We start from the raw sequence: 14,078 nt of genomic DNA, 5'->3' as shown, positions 1-14,078 counted from the left end.
TTGTTACTGACATGACGGTGGAGGAAGATGACGCTGAGATTGTGGCGGTGGAGGAGGGTGTTTGATGAACGGAGGTTCTATTAGCGAATGGGTGACGGTCTTTGCGAAGAAAGAAGATGGTTGGTGGAGCTAAGGTTCACCAGAATTTGGTGTGCAGCGAACCAGTTTCCCAGTTGGTTGTCCCGAAAGAGGAAAGTTGCTGGGCGGAGAAGAAGGAAATCGGTTTTGGCGGAGAAGAAGACATGGGCGTCTCTGGGTGCCCAGAGCAGTTTTCTGGGTGCAGAAAGATTTGATTTTTTTTTTTTTTGGTTAATCGTGTCACCCAACTTTGGTTTTGGGTCCGTCCGCTGAGAGTTGAGTGCGAAGAACATGAATTTGTAGCAAGAATTGGAGAGGATGATGGCAGTGTTGGTGATGGTTTGGGCGGAGGGGAAGGAGATGAGAAAGAAGAGGAGGCGAGAGAAGAAGAAGAGGACTGAGGTTGAAGAAGAAGCATAAGACATTTTTCTTTGATTCTTGGGTGGAGGAGAAGGAGCGGAGCTTGCGGCGGTTTGGCTAGAACAATATCCCAGAAGAACAAGAACAAGAAGAAGAAAAATAAATGAAAAGAAAAAAAAAAGAATTAACAAAAAAAAGAAGGGTAAGTTGGTCATTTCACTTTTTTTAAGGGCCCACGTGCTTGCCACGTTAGTAAACAGATACCGCCGTTAGAGATTTTTGACGGAAGTATCACGTTGATGTCAAAATACGTCTTTGGGTATCACATTGATATTTTTGAGAGTTCGGGTATCAAATTGGCCTTGGCACCATAGTTTGGGAACGGTAGCTGAAATTTTTTCAAAAAAAAAAAAAAAAAATTAACAAAAAAAGAGTAAAAAGTAGGGCTGGGCACGGGCTGGGCCCAACTATAATTTTACTGGGCCCGGACCCGGCCCGTTTTTCATTAGGCCCGGACCCGGCCCGTGTTGACAAAAACAGGGACCGGCCCGGAACCGGCCCGTTTCATTTCGGGCCGGGCTTGCGGGCTTTCGAGCCCAAAAACCTGTATTTGACCATTTGCTTATGCCTATATATATATATATCCAGATTTCATTCATATATAGCTGCAAATTTCAAGCTGTTGAAGATTTGAATCAAAACACAATATCAAGATACAAAGTTCAAGCTGCAAATTCGAATTCAAAGTGTCCACATTCAAATACTCATCAAGAACAATTGAAGGTACAATTCAAATTCAAAGTGTCCAGATTCAAATACAAATATCCAATGAAATATAAAGTCCTAATTCAGATGCAGTAATTTAGCAAGCCATTTTTCCAGTCTCCTATCCAGCAGCAATGCGGCCATCCATCAATTGGCTTCCATAGTTTTCCCTACAATAGCCATCATAAATAGATTTAGATAACAAAGAACCATTCAAGCTGCAACTTTACCATTAATAGCACTACACAGAGAACCTACTTCAATAACAAAGAACCATTCAAGAGCCAAAACTTTACTCAACTAGGAGTACACACAGAAGCTACTTCATACCAATATTCAAGATTATCAACAAGTCAATATACAAAAATACCAGAAACTGCAAATCTCTTAATATATAAACAAATACCAAAAACTGCAACTCAACATAATCAACTTTACTCATTCATTTCAGAAACTGCAGGTAGCAAATAAAATAGCAATATGCAGCAAGCAAGTAAAAATTAATGCAGTAGACAATAAATCAAATACCAGGAACCACAACTCACAAGCATATTTGCAGTCACTAAAAATCAAAAATTTAAATTTAGGATGCAACAATTCCATCACATTTCAGCCTCATTTTATCAGCAAACATAAACTGACAAACACAAACACAATAACTCAATCAGACGCAAAAACAATCACTGTATCAGAATATCACAACAACTGAACAAAGAGTTGCAAAAACCCAGAAAAAGAAACTCACAGATCGTTGTGTTCAGCAGTGGTACAAGCCTACAATCACCTAGTACAAGCTACATTAAAACCCATTTTCAGGAACCACAACTCACAAGCATATAAGCACATAAAGAGATCAAATTTATCAATAAACTGAGGAACCCATGAAGCTAAAACGAGATGGCAGACCTGAAGAACAACGAGCTCCTATTTTGGTGTCTCGGCCTCACAGCTATGGCGGAGGAGAGGGAGAAACTGAGAGACGGAGGCGGCCTCTGGTGCGATGTGAACTCTCCGGTGAAGGAGGCGGCCGACTCTCGGGCCTACAGCTCCGCAGGTGAAGTAGGGAGAGAGAGAGAGAGAGAGAGCAGCGGCGGGGGTCTGAGCGTCTCAGCGGAGGAGAAGGAGGTGGCCGCCTCTCATTGCTATTTGGTTCAGATCGGGCTACACGAAGGAAATGAAGGCTGAGGAGTGAGGAATGAGGATTAGGTTTAGGTTATTAGGTATTTGAGTGAGAATGCAATCCTGTGTGTATGATCCTATTATAAAAATTTTGAGGCTTATATGAGGACCAATACTACGTGAACATCTGTCCTCTTTAATATATGACGGGCCTGACGGGCTTTGACAGCTTTGAAATACAAGGCCCGGCCCGAACCGTTTGTCTGAAGATCAAGGCCCGGGCCCGAACCGTTTGGTTAAAAAAAAAATTGGGCCCGGCCCGTTCGGGTCGGGCTTTGACGGTTCGGTCTGGGTTTACAGGTTTTCGGGCTTAAATGCCCAGCCCTAGTAAAAAGTCAATTTTGCCCCCTTTTTTTTTTACCCACGTGCTTGTCACGTCAGCAAACAAACGACGCCGTTAGAAATTTTGGACGGAAGTATCACGTTGATGCCAATTTAGGTCTTTAGATATCACATCGATACTTTTGAGAGTTCGGGTATTAAATTGACCTTGGCTAAATAGTTTGGGGACGGTAGCTGAACTTTTCTCATTTTTTTTTATTTAATCTTCTCTCAAAATTATCTAATGTAATTGGATTGTCATTGTTCGCCTTAAGTCTCAATTGTTCCCTTTAATTGAAGTCGTCAATCTATATGGCAGAATATAGATAAAATCCAGCCTATATATGCAAAATTAAATGAGTTTAAACAATGTCAATTAATCTCTCCAGCTGCTTGCTTGCTTTGTGTACAAGTAGAGTTGATTTTTATGTGTGTATACGGAATTAAATACAGATTGGTGCCAAGTTGAGAGAAATCAGAAATGGATCAGCTTCAACATTTCAATCACGTCCATCCATTGATGTTTAAGGAAGGGAAGCAGAAAAATCAAGACGGTGCAGCAGTAGTTTGCTCTGCATGTGGAGACCCAGTGCTTGGTCCTAGCTACAGTTGCAGCCAGTGTTCCAAATTATTCATTCTCCACAAGTCATGCGCGGAGCTTCCCCGTGAGATGCACCACCCAATACACCGCAAACATCCACTTATTCTCCTCTCAGGTAGATATTATAGTTGTGATGTATGTCGCAAATCTCATTCCGGCTTATTCTCTTACAATTGTAAGCCATGTGACTTTGACATTGACCTCCAATGTGCTTCCAATTTGAGCAATATAAAATGCTTGGAACACTTCAGTCATGAGCATGAACTGATCTTTATGGAAGAGCCTAAAAGGAAAGGCAAGGATTCACTAGTTGTTTGTGATGGGTGCCGAGAGCAAGTGTTTGGTCCAAGCTACTGTTGCAGCCATTATCATTGCTACTACACTTTGCACAAGTCATGCACGGAGCTTCCCCAGGAGTTTCGTCACCCGATGCATACCCAACATCCACTTATTCTAAACAAAGATAGAGGACGAGAATACCAATGTGATGCGTGTAACCAAGATTGCAGCGGCAGATTCACTTATAGTTGCTTCCAATGTGACTTTAACCTAGACCAAAACTGTGCTTTCAATTGGACCGGTTTTAAGCATTTCAGCCATGATCATCCATTATTGTTCGAAAAAGAACCAAAAAAGGAATACATTGGTCTTCTACTCTGTGATGGCTGCCAAGACCCAATACTCGGCCCTAGTTACACATGCATCAATACCTTCCGACGTCGCAAATGTGGCTTCAATCTCCATCAAAAATGTGCACAGCTGCCCCATGAAATTGAGCACCCGATGCACCGTCAACACCCGCTTTTTCTCCTCAGCATAATTCAAGATATCAGGGTACGCTGCCTTTGTAACGCCTGCAAGCAACTTTGCAAATTCCGATACAACTGTTCCATATGTGACTTCAACCTCCACCTCAAGTGTGCCTCTGATTGGCAAAATATTATTGCAAGTGACTCTCACGAGCATCAGTTCACAATTCTCCGGAAGGAAATGTCTGACCTCCAAGTTAACTGTGACGTTTGTGGTGAGTACTGGACTGGCACCGTCTACTACATGTGTAGCATTTGCCAGCTCTTGGTTCATAAGGAATGCACTTCATTACCACGTAACATCAAAATACGTGGCCACCAACACCACCTGAAGCTGACTTGGTTCCTTGAAGACATTTACCCCAACCGTCTGTCATGGAAAGTCTGCTCTATAAGCATTGATAAATGTCGCGCTGTTTACTGTTGCAGTGAATGTAGCAGTTATGTTGCCCATGTTGCATGTACGACAGGTGAGTACTCTCGAGAAGAAAGCTTTTTGGACATAGCCCTGAATGATGATGAGTCTGTTGATGCTCCAGAGATCAAACACTTCAGTCACCAACATTTATTAGCCGCTAATGATCCTTGTGAGGTAGTTAAATATGATCACAGAGAAATTACTTGTAAGGGATGCATCCGCCCCATAACTGCCATCAAAGATTCCTTTTACAGCTGCACCAAACAAGAAGACGAGTTATGCACTTTCTTTCTCCATAAGATATGTGCTCAATTACCAAAAAAGATGCTTCTCCCTCTACTTCACCAACACCAGTTCACACTCGTCGCAAGGGCACTTCTATTGGTGGCGTGTTCCAGTGTTATATGTGTGGCACTTTTAACCAAGGCTTTACATATACTTGTGAGGAATGTGCCTTACCAACAGGTGAAACTGTTTTCTACCTTGACCTTCAATGCAGTACTTACTGGGAAAACAAGGCTCTTAAACATGAGTCTCATGTTCACCGACTCCTCCTCAACACAGAATGGGAGGACGTCTACTGCAACAGTTGTGGGTGTGATATATTTTTCTGCTTTAGTTGTAAGAGATGTGAATTTCATCTCTGTATACCATGTGTCAGATTACCTCTTACTGCTATGCACCGATACGACGATCATCCTCTCAAGCTCACATATGCTAGTGTTGAAGATGAGCTGGGTTACTATTGTGAAATATGCGAAGGAAAACGAGATCCAACACATTGGTTCTACCGCTGCAACGATTGTGACTTTGATTGCCATACTCATTGCATTTTGGGGAGGTATCAGCAAGTCAAGCTAGGGAGTACTTACAAGCACGATGCTCATGGTCAACACCTCGTCACCCTTGTTGATAAGTCAAAGAGCCCCATTCCTTTCGATAAGAGAGAAAACATTCTTCCCTGCCAGAAGTGTGGAAAACCTTGTGAAGGATTGGTGTTTGAATGTGAAGAGTGCAATATAAATATCCACCGAGAAGGATGTTGTCAGGTAACAGATTTGGAGAGTTCTGTCAAGTCTCCAAAGAAGAGCTCAGGCAAATGATTCATTCTGATTTCGTACACGTCAATTCACTAGTACGAGAATGTGATCGACCGATTACATGTTCTGCAATCCAATTTGTTTTGTTTTTCGTCTGTTTTCATTACTATTCTTTTCTCTGTCTATCTAATGTGTTGAAGTTTGTGGCTTCTGTTTGAACTGAAAGCTCATGTAACATGACTATTTCTGGCATCTATTTTCATTTGTACGTCTTGTGAAAATGAATGTTAAAATTCCACTAGTTGAAAACAAAACAGTCAACATATAATGCGAAGTGATACAACAGATCGAGTTCAATTTAATTTCATAATCTCCACCATATCCCTCTCAGTTGTTCGCCCTAGCTGTAAGAACCAGTAACTTTGTTCATATAGTCACATAGAGTGCCTGGATGTACAATTAAGTTAGTTCAGTTGGCTGGCCATGCAAAATTAGAGTTGATAAGTATTGATGCTATTGATAATGCATGGATAAACGACAGTGGTCTTATTGATCATATCATTAATAACAGAATATGAGTGCATATCAAGAAGACTCAAGGTATCACAAGTACTTTATCAAAAGGAAAAGGGAATTATATTCTCTTTCTCGGGCTAAAGCCAACTTCTCTCTACAAATGGAGAGAATGAAAAAGAACAAAAAGCAAATGAAGAAGTACAGTAATAGGTGAATAATAACTTAATACTTGCATAACTTGCATTAAAGAATATTGTCGGACAATAGATCTGGAAAATTCTCTCCAAGTCTCCACAGATGAGCTGGGTAGGTAACTGTCTATGAATTTTCAAATTGCTTCATTCTGACATACGTTTGAGATTGCGCTCCTAATGAAGAGAAGATCATGATGACTTCTGCCACCCTTTTTTCCTTTTTGCTATCTCTATATCTGTTATAATTTGTGTGTACAGTTTGGACTGATGGATTATTAAGATACGTGTGCTTGTTATAAAGTGATTAATTCTGGCATTAATTTTTAATAGTAATATGTATGTATGTATATATACAGATGTATAACTTGCAGATCAGGGCACTTACATCTGAATTCTATAATGAACTAAAAGAAGAGACAAACACAGATTTGGTGACTCAAAACTGAAACCCATGAAATCTCTCAGTGCATGTGGTCTGATTTGCAAAGTTTTATACGTACACGCTCGGAGATATACATAATTAAGGACCATAAAGCATGGCTGAAGAAATCAAACAGGAAATGCATGTACTAGTTATCTACTTAACCAACCTTCAATTGTTTACAAAAGGCAAGCATATATATTCTAGGAGAAATGGTAGTTGCAACATATGCATCAAAAGATATTTTGAACCATCTCCACCAAGCAAATTTCATTCATGAATCTAGTGCTAGCACCGTAACTGCGAAGAGTTAGCATGGAACTGAAGTCTGTAATCCAGAGCATAACTTACCTGCTTAACTTTTGTTGAGTATTTGAGTACCTTGATTATCAACTGCAATAACTGCCAATACCCAAACACCTCTGTTCACATGCTGATAACAAGTTTTCAGTGTCTGATAATATTCAGATGATGTTAAAGAGTTCAAGATCATACCAGGTAAATCAATTATGAGGACAAAATCTTTAGTTCACATATTCAAGGAATGTTTTAAAAGGAAAAAAAAAATACATTCAAGAATTGTAATGCATTTCCAGTCTATTCACAGCTATAAGTCTCTGTTTCATTCTTTGAGCAGCCTGCCATTACAAATGCACTGCTGCTTGATTTTGGATAAATATGGGTCCCTATTATAAATTCCTCCCTCCCTAGCTATTAATCTAACCAAGCATATGCTCACATTCATCAGATATGTGATTAAGCTACGGGAAAACATATGCCTTTTGGGAACGAAAAATAATGAACACAAAAACAAGAAAAATTGAAGGGATTTCATCTAAATTTGAGTAAGCTAAGGCAAAACATGTCTGGCAACTAATAAAATAAAGAGAACGATACAAGAAATAATTTTCCAAAACCTCACTACCAAGGAAAGTAACTCAGAAATTACTGGTAAAACAAAACATATACCAAACAAAATTTAAGGGATGATAGGTGAACCAGAAAGGCCTCTCTTATGCTTTTGAATTAGCCTCATTGATGGAAACGAAGGTAGGCAAGCATCAGAATAGCTAAACTGAACTATTTGCACTGAACACCAGCTTCAGCAGCTCGGTGAGGCTTGTTTTTCCGCCTACTCCCACTTTGTCGGAATCCAACAGACTCTGTAGGATCATCAAGGCTTGACTTTATTTCCATGCTGTTCTCCTCTTGGATGGAGTTCAAATTTTCATTGACATGAGCGTCTCTCTTCCTTTTTGTGCCATTCTCTATACTAGAGTGGTCTTTCACGTCTTCGCGAGAAATATGACTTTTCTCATCCTCATCTTGTATCTTCTGAGTTTTTCCGTCTCCAATATCATCCTTCAAAGGCTTTTGTGGCCTTCCTCTTCTCCTGTTTGGTGGAATCTTATGCGCTTCTGAGCTCCCAGGATCCTCACGAGCAGTGATAATGTTTTGTTTCTTCCCTTTTACTCTACCTCTAACCATAGTGAAAAAATTGTATCAAAAGTTTTTTGAAAACCTAAAGAAACTTCTGCAAAAAGAAAAAAAAGACTTCAGAAGTAAGAATTGATTAACTGAATGAGATCCACAATGCAACCTGCGAAGTCAATAACGCAGAACCATATAAGGCATATCCACAAGCAGAAGAAGTTGGAGCATATGCATATCAGACCAATGATGTAAGAAGGAGAAAAAAAACACCAGTTTAGATATATGAAAAGTGAAAACTTTAAGGAACAGGACACAAATCTTAGACCTTACTACGAAAAGCAAGAACTACAAACAAAACAAAGCCAAAAAGATAAAAACGAACATCCAAAGCTTCAAAGCTTTCATTCCTTACACTCAATTTGGTTTTTAGGAATTCAACTGAGAAGAAACGAAAATTCAGGTTCAAATCCTTTGGCTCTATAGTTTTCAATAACACAATAATGCATCTTAACCATACCAACAGATTCTAGTATGAAGTGGGTGTACTGACTCAATTATTACATAAATTGATCAAATCAGTACAAAGAATTGAAAATTCAAATCAAAGGATACAGAACAATACGAAGTGGTCGTATGAGGCAAATACCAAAAGTAATAGTAAAAAATAAAATAAAAACTAGTATGATATCAGTATTACAAACCAGATATACCCATTTGTACACAATTTTTCAAACTAAAGATCTGCAGAGAAATAAGAAACACCAATCTGTTTGGCAAGTAAAACCAAAGGAAAACAATTGTGCCTACACTTGTACAATATCTCCAAGTTTGGGTGCTCAAAGCATGCAAGAAACAAACCAAAAAGATAAATTTGAATCTTAGAATTCATGAAGTTTTCAGATATGGTGAACTAATCCAACCAAACTCTCATTGAAGTAAGCACTTTGATTTTTCATGTCTCAGACATTGAGAAATCCATGACTGCAAAAGCAACTTAAATCATTTTCCAACCATTTCGTTTCACAAAACTAAAAGGCAGTAATACGAGAAAACAAAGCATTACAGAGTAGATGTGCAACAAAAGTAAGAGAGCAGCAAAGAAAACTGAAGCTGACCTCGAAGTAAATATATACTTTCTGCATCTCATTGATAAAGCCCATTTCTCACCATCTGATCAGACCTATCAAGAAACTGACAGAAACCCAAGAACCAACTGAGCTTGTTTCTGTAATACTGGTTTCCAACAGTGAAGTAGCAGAGGCCAAAAAAAAAATAAAAACAAATTGAGAACTATGATCTGAATAAGAAATAATGAAGAAACAGATCAGAAAATGACGAGATTAAAGAGAAACGCTAGCATAAAGTTTGGGACCTCAAGAGCTTCATCAAAAGAAATACTAAGCTCTTGAGTCTTGAGAGCTTAGCTAAAGTGAGGAGGCAGAGAGAAACAACTTGAATGGAGGATGGGAGGAGAAGGGAATTGGTCAGAAATATATTAGTGTTTATGTTTTTTTTACCTCCTGTTAAAAAGGGTTGTATGGGAAATTAACAAATTGGTAATTTTTTTTTTTTATCAAGAAGAACTTCATTAATAATGAATTGCTAACTGCTTACAACGAGTTTTAGACAACATTTCTAACACAGAAATGACAACATTTCTAACAAATTGGTAATTATGTGTTCAGTAATAAATCATGAATGATAATGAGTAGATTTTTAAAAATAACCTAACTATTTTGGATTATTTAGCCATTTTCTTGTGATCTATAGTTAGAACCTCAAGAGCAACGAGAGTCATTATAAGTATGCCCCCATACTAATAACAACTACAAGAGGTTTATGGTTTGATAATTCGATATGGTTGCAACAGTTGTAACTCAAGTTCGATTTCACCGACTCTAAAATGGTTAATTCTTGTGCTGCTACTACGGATTGCGTGAGGGTTCAAAGTAAGAGGGGGAATTTATCTTCTACATCCAAAGAGAATGCTGAAATGAGAAGAAAGTTCACCTAATACAAAGTTTACACATCAATGTTAAGCTACTGTCAAAATTAGACTTGACATTTATCGGATCCATTTATTTGTTGGTAGAACAAAAGCTTGCCCCCTTTTTAACCTCTACTGTCACTCAAAACTCTTCTCAACTACCATGTAGTTTCTTGTTATGGTAACACTGACAGCAGAAACAAAGATAAAGGCGACAACGTTTATAAATGACAAAAAAAAAAACCATCTTTTTGAAGTGTTTGTTTTGGAGTTGGAAGGCGCCCTTTAGGTTTGAGCTTAATTCCAATGCCACTGACCTCTTTCCTTTGTCAAATCTCAGATTCAGGCTTTGAGCTTCAAGTCAAGTTGGGTCACAAGGCCATATAAATAAGAGTGGCCACTGTCATGGATTGCTCTTAATCCAATGGGAAGTTATGGAACAAAATAGAGATGACACAACTGATAAGAAGATACGAATGCTTAAAATTGTTGCGAGTGTTGTAATTATTATGTTGGCCATATCATGTTAATAGGTTGTTGTAATGAGTTGTATGCAGATCTAGATCTAGATCGGAATGATTATGTCTACTAACAACCAATCTACAACTAGGGCTAATGATTCAGTGAGCTGTATGCTCTACCTTTGTAATCCTATTTATACTTCAATGTAATATGAATATAGAGAGACTACACTCCTTCTCTGCATCTAATCTCTCTCTCTCTCAAGTTCTTTGAAGCATAGCTCTCTCCATTTTCTGAAACATTTTTATGTTCGTTTTACAACACGTTATCAGCACGAATAGCTCTACGATTTGGATTGCAGATTGACAAGAGGAGAGGTGAATAACTATTGGGTTGCAGAGAAGAGGCAGTTCATCATTCAATCAACTTCACTCTACCAGCTCTACAACCAAGTAGGTTTTTCCAAACAAAAACCGATTTTGCTGTTTCATTTTACCTACTGTTCTCTGTGTTCCAGTATTTATTTGAAATAGTAAATCAACTCCAAAACTCACCAAATTTTGTATGCTGGAGCCCCTGTGTGTTTACTGCATCTCTGTAAATTTTCATATTTTTCTGGGTAGTTTTGCTTAGTGTTTCAGTTCGTCTTTCGACTGTTGTTCAGTAGGAACTGCATTCATGATTTATGACTTTTGTTGAAGCATCTAGTTTAACCTAATCCTCTATGAGAGATACTTATTTCTCTTGCACTAATTGGCATAATTGAATGAGAAAAAGGAAAATCAGTAGCTTTTAATTTAGCTATCAACTTCTTCAGTTCATGTATATTGTGGCAAATATTTATATATACTTGTTTGGACTTTGTGATAATGATACATCTTTCCTTCATTATTTATTATGATAATGTTTTGTGGTGTTACCTGCTCATATTAAATTTAAATATTTTACCCGCTTAAATTCTTTGCATTAGAATATATATGTGCGGAATGCAGGTACTTAATGAACCAGAAGTTCACACATAACTATTGAACCAGAAGTTCACACATAACTATTGAACCAGAAGTTCATACATAAATATTGAACCAGAAGTTCACACGTATCGAACCCGTAGTTTTGATAACATTGAAAGGTTATGAATCTTTCCAAGTAGGCGCACCCAATTCGATGCGATGTCTAGGCAAGATACAATGAGGCTGTGTACTTAAGAGAGCCTCGCTCCACCCAAACCTCATACTCTTACCTAGTCGTATTTAATTGGAGTTACCAAAAGGGTTGAGTAATAACTTTTCATTCATTGGCAGACCAGCTTGAGCCCAGCAGGCCCACTCTCCCTCTGCGGGACCTAGCAGCCCAGCAGGCCTCATACACCATTTGAATTACGCATGAAAGGCCGGGTCACAAGCCCGCAGACTAAGCTCGATAGGCTTCACTATCAAGCCCACTCCTTTGGTCCAACAGAATCAAATAAAAAGGAAAAATGATTTGATATTGTAAATAGATTCACCATATTTAATGTGTAATTAATTGCCATTTATTCACATAATTGTGTGATAATTAATATGCTATTTTACTAGCATGCAATTAATATCTCAATTGATTTGTGATTTTTATTTATCCAATTTGTGAGATTATTTCAATTTGCTCAATTCAATATTATTGTGTTACTTGTCTAAATTTTTGCACTAGAATATATGTGTAGAAAATGCAGGTACCCAATGAACTAGAAGTTCTAAATGAACCAGTAGTTCATACATATATCGAACTTGTAGTTTCGATAAGTTTCGATAATGCCGTTTACGAAACTTGAAGTTTCCTTCATAAATTCACTACACACGATAAAACCAGTAGATTTTACATGTCTAATCCAATTTTTCATATCATGTTATAGAACCTGAAGTTCTCATTACTTGCTTATGGATGATATTACCCAAAGCACTAATATTATTTGTTCCTTTCCTGTAAGAAAGGTCAAATCTCAACATGTTTGACTTTGTTGCTTTGGAGGTCTCCAGAAGAAACTATCTAAAGTGAATCTGATTGCAAAGAAGATGAGATCAACAATCAATGCTAACAATGTCGTCATTGAGGCTTTTAATATGAGTGCCATAATTTTCAAAGGAAACATAGGGAGAAAACACTCCAAGTTGAGTATCCGATGAAGAGGATACACAGACTCTTTGGGTCGCTCTAGAAGAGCACTTTCACCATCAAATGACCATTTTCTTGCTTGAAGCAAGACATGATTGGCAGAACGAAATTAGCCCAAGAGGCCATGTAATCAGGCTCCACGTGGCCAAGGCCCACGTGGTAGGAACCATGATGTCATAACTCAGCAAGCCCGAGTTGAAAGGAACACTGGTTCGGCCCACTACCACCAGAATCAGCATGATCTTTGTTATCAATGTGGAGGAATTGACTGCTGGTCCCGCACCTGTTGTGCGATAGCCTAAGCAGTAGATGAGTATTACGCCGGTCGCGGAACTCGAAATACCAACTTTATTAAAAGGTCATTTCCTATCGATTCCACACTAGAGATCACAGATTTTCAGGCAGTTACTGAACATACCGAGGATTAGAACTCGAAGACATGGGTATAATTGGCCCCTTGTGCCATATCTATTTCATCTTAATGAATGAAACATTTTTGGATTTTGGTGATTTATGTTTTCAATTATTTTGGATTATAGAAATGTGGTTATGTTCGAATATATTTAATTCAATAAACTTATTCATACATGTGATCCATTGAATTAAATAAATGAATAGGCATATTCTGTGGGGAAGTTTGTTGTCTGGTTAAAAATGCTATTACGCACACCATACTCCCAGATCGGAGATGTTTTTCAAACTTATTGTCTATTCATACCTCTGTGACAACCGTATCAGGCCAATCCAACCTGATACAGGGTTATGGCAAAACCCACTATATGTTGTCCAATGGTACTGAACCTACCATTAATGAGGCCTTATAATCTCCACGTTCCAGAAGAACGTTATTGAGTATTAAGGATATTCGAACCAACGGTTATCACGCTGAAACCACTGAGAAAAATGAGTGTAATATCTTTGCATAACCTCCAAAGTGTGTGGCCAGAAGCGTACATTGGAGAAATTGGAATCTGTTAGCTAGAAGCTAACTAATTCAAGCAACTACTTGCTATGGCATGACCGTTTGGGACACCCAGGTCAAAGTATGATGCACCGTATCCTCAATTCATCGCAGGGCATCCCCTTCTGAATAAGGGACTTGTATATAATGACACGCTATGCCATAGTAGACCATCATATGCAAAGACTAGTACATACACCACCATTTTTCTGCACAGAATGCAAGGGAAATTTGTGGACATATATATCCAACCACCATGTGGACCAGTTAAATATTAATGGTTTTGGTTGATGCATGTATCGACAAAGTGATCACATGTTACACTATTGTCCACAAGAAAACGCTGCTTTTGCTAAACTCTCACCCAGATCATGAAATTGAGGG

General features: G+C 38.4%; 2 long non-coding RNA genes and 1 pseudogene across 2 annotated transcripts; 1 reads left to right on the top strand and 2 right to left on the bottom strand.

Annotated features, from left to right (window-relative positions):
• Nucleotides 1-1,159: 1,159 nt before the first annotated feature.
• Nucleotides 1,160-2,339, bottom strand: LOC133720302 (uncharacterized). Its single transcript, XR_009851794.1, has 3 exons — nucleotides 2,110-2,339; nucleotides 1,949-1,977; nucleotides 1,160-1,373 (listed from the first exon to the last, which is right to left on the bottom strand). It is a non-coding gene; the product is annotated as an uncharacterized LOC133720302 (long non-coding RNA).
• Nucleotides 2,340-3,184: 845 nt separating this feature from the next.
• Nucleotides 3,185-5,696, top strand: LOC133723050 (uncharacterized; annotated as a pseudogene).
• A 307-nt stretch (nucleotides 5,697-6,003) lies between these two features.
• On the bottom strand, nucleotides 6,004-9,599 carry LOC133721866 (uncharacterized). The gene is made up of 3 exons (XR_009852369.1): nucleotides 9,252-9,599; nucleotides 7,054-8,236; nucleotides 6,004-6,018 (listed from the first exon to the last, which is right to left on the bottom strand). It is a non-coding gene; the product is annotated as an uncharacterized LOC133721866 (long non-coding RNA).
• Nucleotides 9,600-14,078: the final 4,479 nt, after the last annotated feature.

Source organism: Rosa rugosa, chromosome 7 (genome assembly GCF_958449725.1).
Source record: "Rosa rugosa chromosome 7, drRosRugo1.1, whole genome shotgun sequence".
Lineage (NCBI taxonomy): Eukaryota > Viridiplantae > Streptophyta > Magnoliopsida > Rosales > Rosaceae > Rosa > Rosa rugosa.
The sequence above is the reverse complement of the archived record's forward strand: the minus strand, read 5'-3'. Positions and strand labels throughout refer to the sequence as shown.